Source organism: Taudactylus pleione, unplaced genomic scaffold (genome assembly GCF_031769625.1).
Source record: "Taudactylus pleione unplaced genomic scaffold, aTauple2 ptg000041l, whole genome shotgun sequence".
NCBI classification, from domain to species: domain Eukaryota; kingdom Metazoa; phylum Chordata; class Amphibia; order Anura; family Myobatrachidae; genus Taudactylus; species Taudactylus pleione.
In genome coordinates, this window is record NW_028284443.1 from 18796121 (window position 1) to 18810240 (window position 14120).

The 14120-nt window shown below is 41.5% G+C and overlaps 1 protein-coding gene across 3 annotated transcripts in view; it reads right to left on the bottom strand.

Annotated features, from left to right (window-relative positions):
• Nucleotides 1–14120, bottom strand: part of ST7 (suppression of tumorigenicity 7) — a 122915-nt gene that overhangs the window by 52623 nt on the left and 56172 nt on the right. The window lies entirely within an intron of this gene.

Genomic DNA, 14120 nt, shown 5'->3' on the forward strand with positions numbered 1-14120 from the left:
ATTTAGGAAGGCTCCAACTATATCCTGTGAGAATTGGGATCAGACAGCCACTCCTAAGGTTCATGTTTTTTATTCCCTTTCTATCTGTACACTGTGGCCAGTGATCGGCGCTCTCAGCCTTAATCTATAGCCCCTCAGCGACTTTCCTGCGTTATTGTCAGATTTGTTTGTTACAGCTTGCAACACTTATTTATAATGCCTGCTTATATGACACCCTACGATCCTGCATGGAAAGGGAACATACTGTTTCTAAGGTCAGCGTGAGGTAATGGACTGTTAGAAAGAGCTGCACCTGACTTAAACACAGCTTGTGAAGCTAGGACCCTGGGAGTTGGCTGATGCTGGCTAGAGGCACGATAGAACGGGCAGTTGGTAGCTTAGCCGTTGGAGGATCAACTGCAATGTTTAACGGTTGGACAGGGAATGGCAAATGGTGCAGCTTTGTATAGGGTAGAGAGACATCTCAAAACTGTATATCAAATAACCTCTCACAAAGGCAGACATTCTGATTATTAGCAAGAGACACAGGTAATGCTCATGGAAAGAGAAACTACTACATTACTGGTTACAATCATTTAGTATATATATATCGAGCAGCAGGATTTCCACAATTTCTCAACGCCCCGATTGTAAGATAAAATAAGAAGACTATCTGCTAAAACAAAATAAAGGGATACTTTTGTTGCAGAAATAAATTGGAGAGTGCGTAACGTTGCTGCTTGATTGCAAACTGAGACCAAGGACATATTTTAAATAAAGCAAGTTCTTTGGATTACAATTAGTCTAGACCTGCAAAACGTCTATTTAACATAGGACTCTGAACTTACAGTACTGAGACGACTAGATAAGATGCTATAGTGATCTCAATTGAGTACTCCAATGGGAACTGTTTAACAGACGTAAACTAGCGGGGTTACTGGTATCTTAATGCATAGTTATATATAAGGAATCGGTATGATATGTCGGCTGTCAGGATGCCTCCTGTCAGAATACAGACAGCGGCACCCCGATGGTTGGTATCCCAACAGGGGTCGGGTGAGTATACTAACCCTAACCCTCCCTTCTGGTAGCCTAACTCTCCCCACCCTGCACCCCAACCCTAACATTCCCCGTTAGTTCCTGAACCTAAGTCCCCCTCCTACACGCCTAAACCTAACGCTCCCCCTTAGTGCCTAAACCTAACCCCCCTAGTGGTGCCTAACCCTAACCTCCCCACCAAAACCTAGCGCTAACCCCGCTAGCTGCCCTAACCCTATCCCCCCACCGCGGCAAAGAAGACGGGCGCCCCGGACTTACATTGTTCGGACATCCGTCAGTCTGCTTTCCGGTGTCGGGATTAAGATAGGCATCTGTATTTTGACGCCTATCTTAACTCCCTTGTCGGGATATCAGCGTCGGCATTTACACCGGCGGCCAACTACATCCCATATATAACACAGTGTTTAAGTTGTATTAGTCAAATAAGAACTACACTGTTCTAGGACATAGTGAGTTTAGTTCCATTTTGAAATTACCTGCGTTTAGTTTAGTGAACGTGTATTGCTTGTAAGCTATAATTATTTTTGCTGTCTAACAGAGATTTGTTTTAGCTGGAGCAGACCCTCAGGCTGAGTTCCAGTTAAATAAATATTTTACTGTAGTAAAGAGTCAGAGTTATTGATGTGAAACTAATTCTCTGTATGTATGAAATGATCTGCACTATTCACTAGAAAAAGTGATTGTAACACTTGCGTTAAGAAAGTATTCTTCCATAATTACCTGACAAACACAAATCTCCCAACTTCTGAGATACTCGCTACTTACCTTAAGGCCCCCATACACGTTGAGATATAGCAGCTAATCCAACGGTTTGGTACGATATCGCTGCTCTATCGTACCGTGTGTGGGAACGAGATCAGCCAGTGCGCCCTCCCGTGAGGTCGTACATCGCACCTCCAGATTTTACTGCATGTTCACTTGTTCTGGAGATGCAATGTACGATCCCATGCAGCGCTATGCGGGTGGGGGAGGAGGGTGCTGGCACCTCAGGCGGTCGGGCAGCGGATCACTCCATGTGGGGGACTGCCCGATATGTCGGCCATCGGTTGGCCATTGCAAGGTGCATTTCGCACTGTGTATGGGGGCGTTTAGTGTTATACTTATACTGTATGTTATTACTGATTTCTTTATTTTTACTTGTTACAGATAGTGATCCTGATTCTGAGTTGCACACAATTCCAATGTCATTGAATTGATTGCTACTACACGTGCACACGAGTCCCTACAAAACTTGTACGGCGCATGCATTACACGGTGTATGCGAATGACACAACGACATCAGAAATGTTAAACAGATGCACGGTGATGGTCTGACTTATGGGTATGTAATGGGAGTGTCGCAAGCCTGTAGCTGTACTGGCTGCATACACAGATGCTTAATTACTCACACTGGAGGCCATACCATAGGGCTGGTGCAAGTTTCCCCTGTGCGACCGACGGTGGCAGCTAAAGAAGCACCAAGCACTATTACAGCATCTATAGTCCCTGCACATGCAGACACACACTTGTACACCTGGGGAAGGGCTGATACTACCATCAGTATAGAGTCACAGACACAACTACAGCAAGAAACACTAAAGCAGACACAGCAGTGTGTGACTCAGATCCACTAAGTGTAATGTGCAGCCTTGAGAAGGTTAGAGAATGAGAAAGATCATAGCCTCAGCTAGGACATGCATCACAGCTGTTATTCCACGATATTCGGGGAGTCCCACATACTAATAGATTTCTCACCCGCTTCCTAGTGAAATGGGTGGGATGGGCAGCAAAATGCAGAGATTTGTGGGTCTATGAGGAGGGAGCGTGACTAATATTACGTGTTTTTATAAGAAATATGACAGTTTGGTCCCACCCCTCTTCATCTATTAAACAAAAAGTATACGTTTTAAAGATTCTAGAACTGGCTGAGAAGAAAAAAATTGTACCAGTCTTTAGAGAGGGTTGGAATGGCTACACATATAAATCAAATCAATGTCATGTGAGTTTTTCAATAAAGTTATTTTAGTTCTCATCAACTTAAAGGAGCAAGAATGTCGTTATCAGGACAATTGTCCAATGCTGATCTTGTTGGCAGTCACAAATCTATTCCTGTGTTATCTAAATTGTAATAGTAATGCATAACTACAGTAGATCATTGATAACATTAGCAGCTACACTCTTCCACAGCCAAGTGAATTGTGTGATCACATGAAATTCTTGCACAGGCCTGAACAGCTTTGATGAATAATGGAAGCTAACTTGAAAACAAGATATATTTTTGAGTTAAGAATTCAGCAAGTTAAGTGGGGACAATTAAGGTAAAAATATCTGTATTTATACATCTACAGTAGTGCTTGAAAGTTTGTGAACCCTTCAGAATTTCTATATTTCTGCTGAAATTTGGCCTAAAACTACCTCAGATTTTCACACAAGTCCTAAAAGTAGATAAAGAGAACCAAATCAAACAAATGAGACAAAAAAAATTAGACATGCTCATTTACTTTATTGAGGAAAATGATCCAATATCTCATATCTAATAAGTATGTGAACCTTTGCTTTCAGTCAGAATCTGGTATGACATCCGTGTGCAGCAATAACTGCTTCTAAACGTTTCCGGTAATTGTTGATTAGTCCTGAACATGGGCTTGGAGGAATCTTACCCCATTCCTCTGTACAAAACAGCTTCAACTCTGTTATGTCGCTTCAGGACCTTCCACAACATTTCGATTGGATTAAGGTCAGGACTTTGACTTGGCCATTCCAAAACTTTACATTTATTCTTCTTTAACCCTTCTTTGGTTGAATGACTTGTGTGCTTTGAGTCGTTATCTTGCTGCATGACCCACGTTCTCTTGAGATGCAGCTCATAGACAGATGTCCTGACATTTTCCTTTAGAATACTCTGGTATAATTCAGAATTCATTGTCCCATCAATAATGGCCAGTCGTCTTGTCCAGATGCAGCAAAACAGGCTCAAACCATGATACCACCACCACCGCATTTCACAGATGGTATGAGGGTTTTTATGCTGGAATGCAGTGTTCTCCTTTCTCCAAACATAACGCTTTTCATTTAAATCAAAAAGCTTTATTTTGGACTCATCTGTCCACAAAACATTGTTCCAATAGTCTTCTTGCTTATCCTGGTGGTTTTTAGCAAACTACAGACAGGCAGCAATGTTCTTTTTGAAGATTTTTCTAGTTATAATCCTGCCATGCACACCATTGTTGTTCAGTGTTCTCATGATGGTGGACTCATGAATATTAACTAATGTGAGAAAGGCCTTCAGTTGCTTAGAGGTTACCTTGGGTGCCTTTGTGACCTTGCGAACTATTAGACGCCTTGGCGTGATCTTTGTTGGTTGACCACTCCTGGGGAGGGTAATAATGGTCTGGAAATTCCTCCATTTGCACACAACCTGTCTGACTGTTGATGGGTGGAGTCCAAACTGTTTAGAGATGGAGGTGTAACCTTTTCCAGCCAGATGAGCATCATCAACTCTTTTCAGAGATCTTCAGATATCTCCTTTGATCGTGGCATAATACACTTTCACAAACATGTGTTGTGAACATCAGACTTTGATAGATCCCTGTTCTTTTAAAGAGACAGGTTGTCCACTCACACCCGATTGTCATCCCATAGATTGAAAACATCTCACTTTAATTTCACCTTTAAAATATCTGCTAAGCCTAAAGGTTCACATAATTTTGCCACTCACAGATATGTGATATTGGATCATTCCTCAAATAAAAAAAATTTGCATGTCTAATATTTTGTCTCATTTGTTTGATTTGGTTCTCTTTATCTACTTTTAGGATATGTGTGAAAATCTGAATTAATTTTAGGCCAAATTTCTGCAGAAATATAAAAAATTCTGATGGGTTCACAAACTTTCAAGCACCACTATCTATAGCATTCTGTACATGTGGTATAAAAAGCAAAACATCTTTAATGATAATGATGGCAGTGTAAATGAAAAATAATTGTTTTGTTAGCAGTACAGTATGTTAAAGTTACTAAACTTATATTTAACAAACTCAAATAAAATCCACAATAAATTAAATATTATACAGCACAATTGATCAGAACAGGCTATCAAAAAAGTATTATATCTACTGTATCTATACCGAACTTAATAACCACATATAGATATGTTTTATCTCTTTGCTATCGGACTCTTATCCTTCTGCAGTAGGTGTCCATAAAAATATCATGTTATTTGTGCAGTTAAGAACTGAATATCTGCTCTGAAGTATTGGTCTTTCAACCCTCCTTTTTATGGACACCTACTGCAGAAGGATAAGAGTCTGATAGCAAAGAGATAAAACATATCTATATGTGGTTATTAAGTTCTGTATAGATAGATGTAATACTTTTTTGATAGCCTGTCCTGATCAATTGTACTGTATAATATTTAATTTATTGTGAATTGTATTTATTGAGTGTGATATTTTCATGTAATAAATCTATACTTTTTATTAAGCGCTCCTTTTATATCAGTTAATTTATATATTGGGTTTCTTTTTAAAACCATTTTAAGATTTATTTACTTATCTGATTTAGAATACATTATTTTTTTTTTGTTGTACTTGAGGGGAATCAGAATATATCCACTTTTTTAGGAGCTGCTTTGTCCTAAGAGATATTTATTTACTAGCCATTTTATATGTGGTTTGCGCCTGAATTACTATATTCTTTTTTATATTTAACAAGTTCACATTTGTAACCTGATAGGCCAGATCAGGAGTCACAGCAATCAAATTTTTGCCTGCAACTTTGAATATTGTTTTTATTGCCAGGAACAGCTCAGATATCTCCAACGCAGGTGTATTTACTGGAGCATTTCTGCTTTGCGTATCAATAATTGCCACTAGGAAAAAATGTTTGGCTGGTAAAAAAAAAAAACCCACAACATACACTTTGATAGTTTTATTTTGCTGAAGCGCTTACTTGTAATATTAATATTAAAGTGAGATTTGAAGGTCACATGGAAGATTTTTTTTTCTATTTATGTAACAATATCATACTGCAAATCTTAAATTCAAAAGGAATACACATGTATGCACACACACTTATACATTACAGAAATACAGACACATACTGTATAAAGTATACTGTACATACATATAGGCCTCTGGGGGTTTACTACTGAGGAGGAGTAACAAAGCATTTCTTGTACTAAAAAAGTGTTAGCCGAATAAAGAAATCACTTAAGTATTCTCCTGCCATAGGGATTGCTCATTTCCAAGCTGTGATCTTCTTAGGGGAGATGCCTATTTTGCAGCAAATATCCACAGAGAATCAATTACACAGCCAACCTTCTAATTACGTATAACAGTGTAGATAATGGCACATCTTTAGGTATTTCACTATACACAAGAGTCATTAGCAATTGCACGTACTCCAATCATTTACATAACCCATAAGTAGTATACAGCTTGAACAAAAACAAAGAACCAGACAAGATAGTTACATCACAGCATTTCATGTTACCAATAAATAAAGAACAAATTAAAGTCATCAGCGAGATGCATATATTCATTTTAATGCATGCACTATATGTAGAACCTCCACTGACATGAATGTGAAAATCCATCTGGATTATTGTAATACCAGCAAAATAAACTAGTTATAGAGATGCAAGACATTTCAGCACCAGGCTGCATGTGGTAAGCCTATTGCAAACAATCCTGCATTTTATGAGTGTCTACATGTGGAGTATAGTTAATTTGCCAACACTGTACTGTATGACCGATCATTGAAAACTCCACAGCAATTATACTTGTGAAAAAAAATAAAGTTTTCAATATTGAGCCTAATCAAAGAGCTAAAAAAAAATAATTCAACTAGAAGATCTCTGTTTTATTGATGTGACAAAAAAAAAAAAAAACTAGTGAAAACTTTTTGGGTAACATAAAGATCAATATTAAATATCTCATTCATAGATTAACCCGGTGGTTCCCAAACTTTGTCAGTTCAAGGCACCCTTAGGATCTACATTTTTTCAAGGCACCCCTAAGCCAATTTAATTACCTGTAGTACTGGCCTTTATGTAGTGCCCCCTGTAGTACTGCCCATTATGCAATGCCCCCTGTAGTAGTGCCCCTTATGCAATGCCCCCAGTAGTAGTGCCCATTATGCAATGCCCCTTGTAGTAGTGCCCCTTATGCAATGCCTCCTGTAGTAGTGCCTGTTATACAATGCTCACTATAGTAGTTCCCCTTATTCAATGCCACCTGTAGTAGTGCTCCTTATGTGAAGTCCCCTGTAGTACTGCCCATTGTGCAATACCCCCTGTAGTATTGTCTCTTATGCAATGCCCCCTATAGTAATGCCCGTTATGCAATGTCCACTATAGTAGTACCCTTTATTCACCCCCAGTAGCAGTGCCCCTTATGCAATGTCCCCTGTAGTAATTCTCTTTATGTAAAGTCCCCTGTAGTACTGCCCTTTATGTAGTGCCCCCTGTAGTACCGCCCATTATGCAATGCCCCCTGTAGTAGTGCTCCTTAGTAAAGTTCCCTGTAGTTGTGCCAATTTTGCAGTACCCCTTGTAGTAGTGTCTCTAAAGCAGTGCCCCCACTAGTAGCCTCCACACCACTGTGCAGAACTTACCTGGCAGAAGTTCACGCTGCGGACCGCTCCTCCTGCTGTCACTCCCGATACGCTGACTGGATCAAGCAGATGCGCAGGATCCTCACAAGTTCCCAGTGATGCATTGAGCAGGACCACAGGTGCACGGGTGACGTCATGACGTCACCCGCGCCCCTGTGCAATGCATCGCTGGGAACGCTGAAGCTATCAGAGGCTTTTTTAGCCTCTTATAGCTTCAGAGGCCAGAATTCCAGTTTCTGTAGGGAAGTTGATCGCGATCTACCGGCGGGAGCTGCACGAGCTACCAGTAGATCACAATCAACGTTTTGGCCAGGCCCGCATTAGATGATTAGAAAAAAAAAAAACGGACAGAAGCTTCCCTTCGGCCGTGGCACCCTGGTGACGCACAGTTTGCGAACCACTGGATTAACCTGTTCTATACGGAGAAATCAGTGGTATTGTCATATCCGGTGATTTGTTTGAATTGTTTTGAAAAAATATCAGTCTATAGGCTGATATGTATTTAATAGATTTGGTGGTTAGGAAATTAGATTGCAAATCATAGATTCCTGCAACTGTAGTTTAGAGGAATCTACGACCTGCAAACTGTAAACAACGATCCCAAATAGCAGCGGCATATTTTCGGTTAGTATCGCAGTGATACAAACGAATATGTCACTAGTATTCATCATCAGTTACCCTCACCAGCGAAGTCCAGTGACGTCCTCCTTGCAGGCTCGGTCCTCTGCTCACTTTCTGCCAGCAATGAGGTACTCTGTCATGCGTATGTGTGACGGTTAAGCTACGTATGAGCAATACTGATTCACCCGGCAGTGCCTGGAAGGCTTCGCCGAAGCTGTAAAGGCTGCTGCCAGGTCCCCATTGCTGCCAATGAGGACCGCATCGCTCTCACCGTCTAAAGATGTTGTCAACAATGCAGTGACATACAGCGGTAATCTCAGATTACATCTGTTTGTTAAATACAGAAAGGATGACATAACCCCTTTAACGAGTGCTACAGGGGTCATGCATTGTTAAATAAGGCCCTGTATTTGTTCTAGGGAATAGGATGCAATACCGGCAAGTATTCCACCTTCGCATAGGGTTTTGTAATGATCCCTCACCAAATAGAGACAGAATGGCTTTTAAACTCTATTCCATTTAGCCTCAGCTTGCCATTGTTGCTCTTACCCAATAACCTCCCTCTTAAGAGGCTTTTGGCCATGTGCACTTTAACTGGAGAAAAATGCAATGTGTCAGTCACAGATACAGAGTCCTTCATCTGTACGCTGAGAGAAAACCTGATTCTTTCAGCTGCTATATGAGAAGCTGCCAGTGAACGTGACCATGACCTCAATGCACGATAGCCTCCATGCATATGTGCGGCAGCTCCACTAAGATTGACAGGGAAGGGATTCAAAGTTACCATCCCTGTTTTCAGTGGTGGATCAGAGGGGGTTGCACCTAAGCCTCTTATACCCCCCACCCCCAAACATACACACTCACACACTAGCTGTTGCTAGGTGGAAAGCCTCTCAAAAATACATGTAATGATCTTACCATCATTTCTAGAATTAGCATTTAGTAGATGACTCCAAATGATAAAGGAAAATCAACTGCAGTTAGATAAAGCCTGTATGATGAGCTCAAGTTATCTCAAAATGATTCACCTGCACCTACTATAATATCCTCTTTGTCCATATCTTTACTTAAAGACTATGGCCCTCATTCAGAGCCGCTCGCTAGCGGCCGTACGCTCTTTCCGAGCGATGTTCGCACATCTGCGCATGCGTACGGTTTTTAGTACACATGCGCGAACCAGTCAGTGCGGCCGAAAATCGTTTGTACGCTATATAGCGAGTGCCTGCTATTTTGAGTGACAGAATGAGGCGTATGTGGGTGTTAACAGGGGAAGGTGCTTGTAAACGGGGGAGTGGAATTCGAACGCAGGCGTGCTTAAAGGTCAAAACGGGCGTTTTAAGGGAGTGCAAAATTAATACAGCAGCGTCATTGACCACGTCACTTGTTTTTTTTTAACTCAGAACTGCTCGCAAAACAGCGGTTGAAAAAACCAACCACAAGAATAGCGAGCAGTTCATACACTGGTCGATGTACTCGATTAATCTAATAAATAGCGGACATGACGTATGGTGCGAGCGGCCAGGGGGCGTTTTTAACAAATAAACGAGCGTATATGTTTTGCACGCTCGTTCAGACTTAGAGGTGTGAACAGACTGCAATTTGCGAACGGATCATTTGAATAGCCACCCCTTGTTTTTGACCGAACGACCGCAAATAGCGAACGGCTCTGAATCAGGCCCTATGACTATGATTCAGAGATGGACGAATTTGCAGAGCCGCACACAAGCGGCTGTGCTAATCCGTCCATCTCAGATGCAAATGCAGAAGGATGTGTCAGACACCTCCTTGCTGCATTTGCGATTCCAGCACTGCGACCGTCGTCATAGCCAGAATCACCATCGCAACCGATGGTTGCTCGTTTGTTCAGGTTGCGGTAGCTGAACCTTCTCGCAGCCTGAGTGTTGGTCACCTAAGAGGCCAGGAATCTACATCCATCGAAATACAGACCCTGAACTCATCCCTTCCGGAAAACAAGCTGACACCCCCTTGTTTCCGGGAATGGTGAACAGACACGCCCCCGCACCACCCCCAAAACAGCGTAACATGTCAATAAATCCGATGATTAACGTACATCTACGATGTTGAGGGGTATGCGCATGTGCAGAATGGGTCCTGCAATCTAGCTCGCAGACCCCTCAACATCGGAGATGTACATTACTGTTCAATGACAGTGAACAAGAGAAAATACATATAAAAACTTAAAATACTGCTAATTGCATGTAGCATTGGGCAAACAGCCTCTTTTCTATTACAAATTTCTGACCCAAGGATGGTGAGCACCAACCCTCTCACCTTATCAAGTAGATGTAGGCTGAGAGTTGAGAATGTGAGGTATGAAATGTCGACTTAATGTAGACATTTATCATGTAGACACTGATGAAAGGTCGACATGTTAGAATGTCAACATATCACCCCTAATTGGCCAGGGGTCACTTACTTGTTTTCCAGTGGTGGTTTCCGGCGTCATGTGACTGTCACTTCCGGCTGTGTCATCTGAAGCTCCAGCGTTCGGGTAAATATTTCTCCCTATTTCTAAACCCTAATCCTTTCTCTAGTGCACAGCACTAACTCTCCCCCCCATAACATAACCTCCCTCCACCAGTGCCTAACCCGTAACCCTCCCGTCCCACAGCCAAACCTGTTGAATGTTAACATTTAAACAATGTCGAGAACATAACTACCGACAAACCAGATAAAAAAAAATATTGTTTTTTTTGTAGAGGAAAATTATGAAATCTTACATTTGTGAAAACTGTATAACTAGTTCAATTTTTTATTCAAAATTGTCAGAGATTTGTCTTTTTGTGCATACACATATAAAAGGCAAAATAATTGTTAAACAGAACTTGTAGTTTCAACACTTACATACACCTACCAGTCATAACATTAAAACCACAGACTGGTAAACTGAATAACATGTATTATCTCATTACAATGGCACCTGTCAAGGGGTGGGATATATTGGGCAGCAAGTGAACAGTCAGTTCTTGAAATTGATGTGTTGGAAGCAGGAAACATGGGCAAGTGTAAGGACCTGAGCGACTTTGACAATGGACCAAATTGTGATGGCTAGACGAGTAAGTCAGAGCATCTCCAAAACAGCAGGACTTGTGAGGTGTTCCCAGTTTGCAGTGGATAGTACCTACCAAAATTAGTCCATGGAAGAACAACCAGTGAACTGGCTCATGGGTGCCCAAGGCTCACTAATGCGTGTGGGAAGCAAAGGCTAACCAGTCTGTTCTGATCCCACAAAAGAGCTACTGTAGCACAAATTGCTGAGAAAGTGAATGCTGGTTATGATAGAAAGGTGTCAGAACACACAGTGCATCACAGCCTGTTGCATATGGGGCTGCGTAGCCACAGACCTGTCATAGTGCATATACTGACCCCTGTCTACTACCAAAAGCACCTACAATGGGCACGTGAGCATCAGAACTGGACCAAGGATCAATGGAAGAAGGTGGCCTGGTTTGATGAATCACAGTTTTTTTTCATCATGAGGACGGCCGGGTGCATGTGCGACAGTGCGCCATTTACCTGGGGAAGAGATGGCACCAGGATGCACTATGAGAAGATGGTAAGCCAAGAGAGGCAGTGTGATGATCTGGGCAATGATCTGCTGGTAAACCTTGGGTCCTGGCATTCATGTGGATGCTACTTTGACACATACCACCTCACTAAATATTGTTGCAGACCAAGTACACCCCTTCATGGTAAATATATACCTTGATAGCAGTGTCCTCTTTCAGCTAAATAATGCGCCCTGGCACACTGCACAAATTGCTCAGGAAAGGTTTGAGGAACATGAAAAAGTTCAAGGTGTTGATCAAGTATCTGCCCCACCTCACAACTTACATGATTTAATGGATCTGCTGCTAACGTCTTGGTGCCAGGTACCACAACACCTTTAGAGGTCTTGTGGATTCCATGCCTCAATGGCTCAGAGCTGTTCTGGCGGCATGAGGAGGACATACATAATATTAGGCAGGTGGTTTTAATGTTATGGCTGATGGCTGTATAGCTGATCAATAGATTGGGGGGAAATAGCTATACTTTCTTGTAATACTTCCATGTTGCAGAAAAGTCATGCTGTTTGATGTATTAAGTGTATACAAGATAACTATGTCCTTGTTTCCCAAATGTATTAACTTGTTGTCACTTAAGGAGAACCTGAACGGACATATAAATATAATCTGTCAGTAGCACACCCAAATGGATTCATTGTGCCAAGCAGATCAGTGATGCACCATTGCTCTCAAACTTGCTCTCTCTGAATTACTAAAGCTAGGTACACACTATACAATTATCCGGCCGATCAGCTGATCATTGTATCGTGTGTTAGTCGATAAACATCTTCAAACACTCCTGCAAACAGTCGGATCAGAAGGTTGCTTCTTATAGGCTGCTTCAAATGAAGATGCATTACCTCTCGATCCCATAGAAGTACACACTGAGCTAAAAATAGCGCAATGTGTACGGGGTTCACACTGATCAGATAATCGCTCCGAGGATCAGAGCGTTTATCTGATCAGCAGAATCTGCATCTGCTAGTGTGTATCCGACTTACAAACCGCTTTTTCAGACAAAGGACTAGATTTAATAAGCGGAGGCGTTTGCAAGCTGCTGATTCTAATGGGGTTCAAAACCTAAATTTAAAGCAATAATAATATTAAATGCAAAATACACCTGGCTTGCAACTATTATTAATGCAATTTTACATTTTGGTGGTGTGAATCTCGCTGCTTAGTAAATCTAGCCCAAGGTCTTTACTCTTTGCACAAATATTACCTAAATATAAGGGAAATAAGAAATTGGAAGTATACTTTTATGGATGACAATTGTGTATGCTTTAAATGTATGTTTTTTTTTTTCTACAAGGAGCAATCTATGAAAGAACAGACACAGATTGATTGAACAACATAGTACATGGAAATTGCATGCAGTAGTTATGGTAACATATTCTCAGGTACTGGTGAACAGCAGAAGCAGCTGATGTAAAAAAACAAAGATATGGAGGCAAATGCTCATCTTGGGAGTTGCTGTCTCTTCACTGTCCACTTGTCAGTCTGTTAGTAGCACTGCCCCACCAGTACTGAGTGTAGTTCATTAGTGTACATTACATGAAAAGGCACTTGTGTACTTTAAGGACTCATTGCAGAGAGAACCCAATGAATGTTTTAAATGGTACTTGTGTACTTTACGTGCACAAGTACCGAAGGTTGTCCCCAACTAAAGAAGAAAGTTGTCCCCACCTAAAGAAGAAAGTTGTCCCCACCTAAAGAAGAAAGTTGTCCGTTCGCCAGCTTCGGGCTCGGTGGCTCGCTACAAGGTTATAGCCCCCTCTATGCCCACTTGGATGGTAGGAAGTACGCTGGACACTGGCTGATGACGCCAGGGTCCTCTCCGTGAAGGGGATTTAGACATTACCATGATGGATAATAATAATGAGTGTAGGACACTTGGGTTCTCTCTGCAATGAGTCTGTAAAGTACACAAGTACACATGAAGGTTGCAGCGCTAGCCTCTAATTAGCCACAGCCATTGGCTAGTTGGCTTTGCCACCTCCAGTCCTCAGGGAACCCTATCATAAAGAACAATGTTTTATGGTCTATGCTTTTGAAGATAGATCACAGACCTACATTGTAAGGTCCCATGAGCAGTGTCCTCACTACCTTATGTCTCATGTCGCTCTCCTCTTCGTCTACCCTGCTTGAAGCGGCTATGCTTTATACAGTATAAATAAGTGTTACTGCTACCTCATATGGAATCTGCACTTTTATTGTGTTACTTGTCATTGTACCTTTGTAAATCACAATTGTCTTTGTACCACATCACATTATTATGCTTCATATGTTGAATCTCTGGCA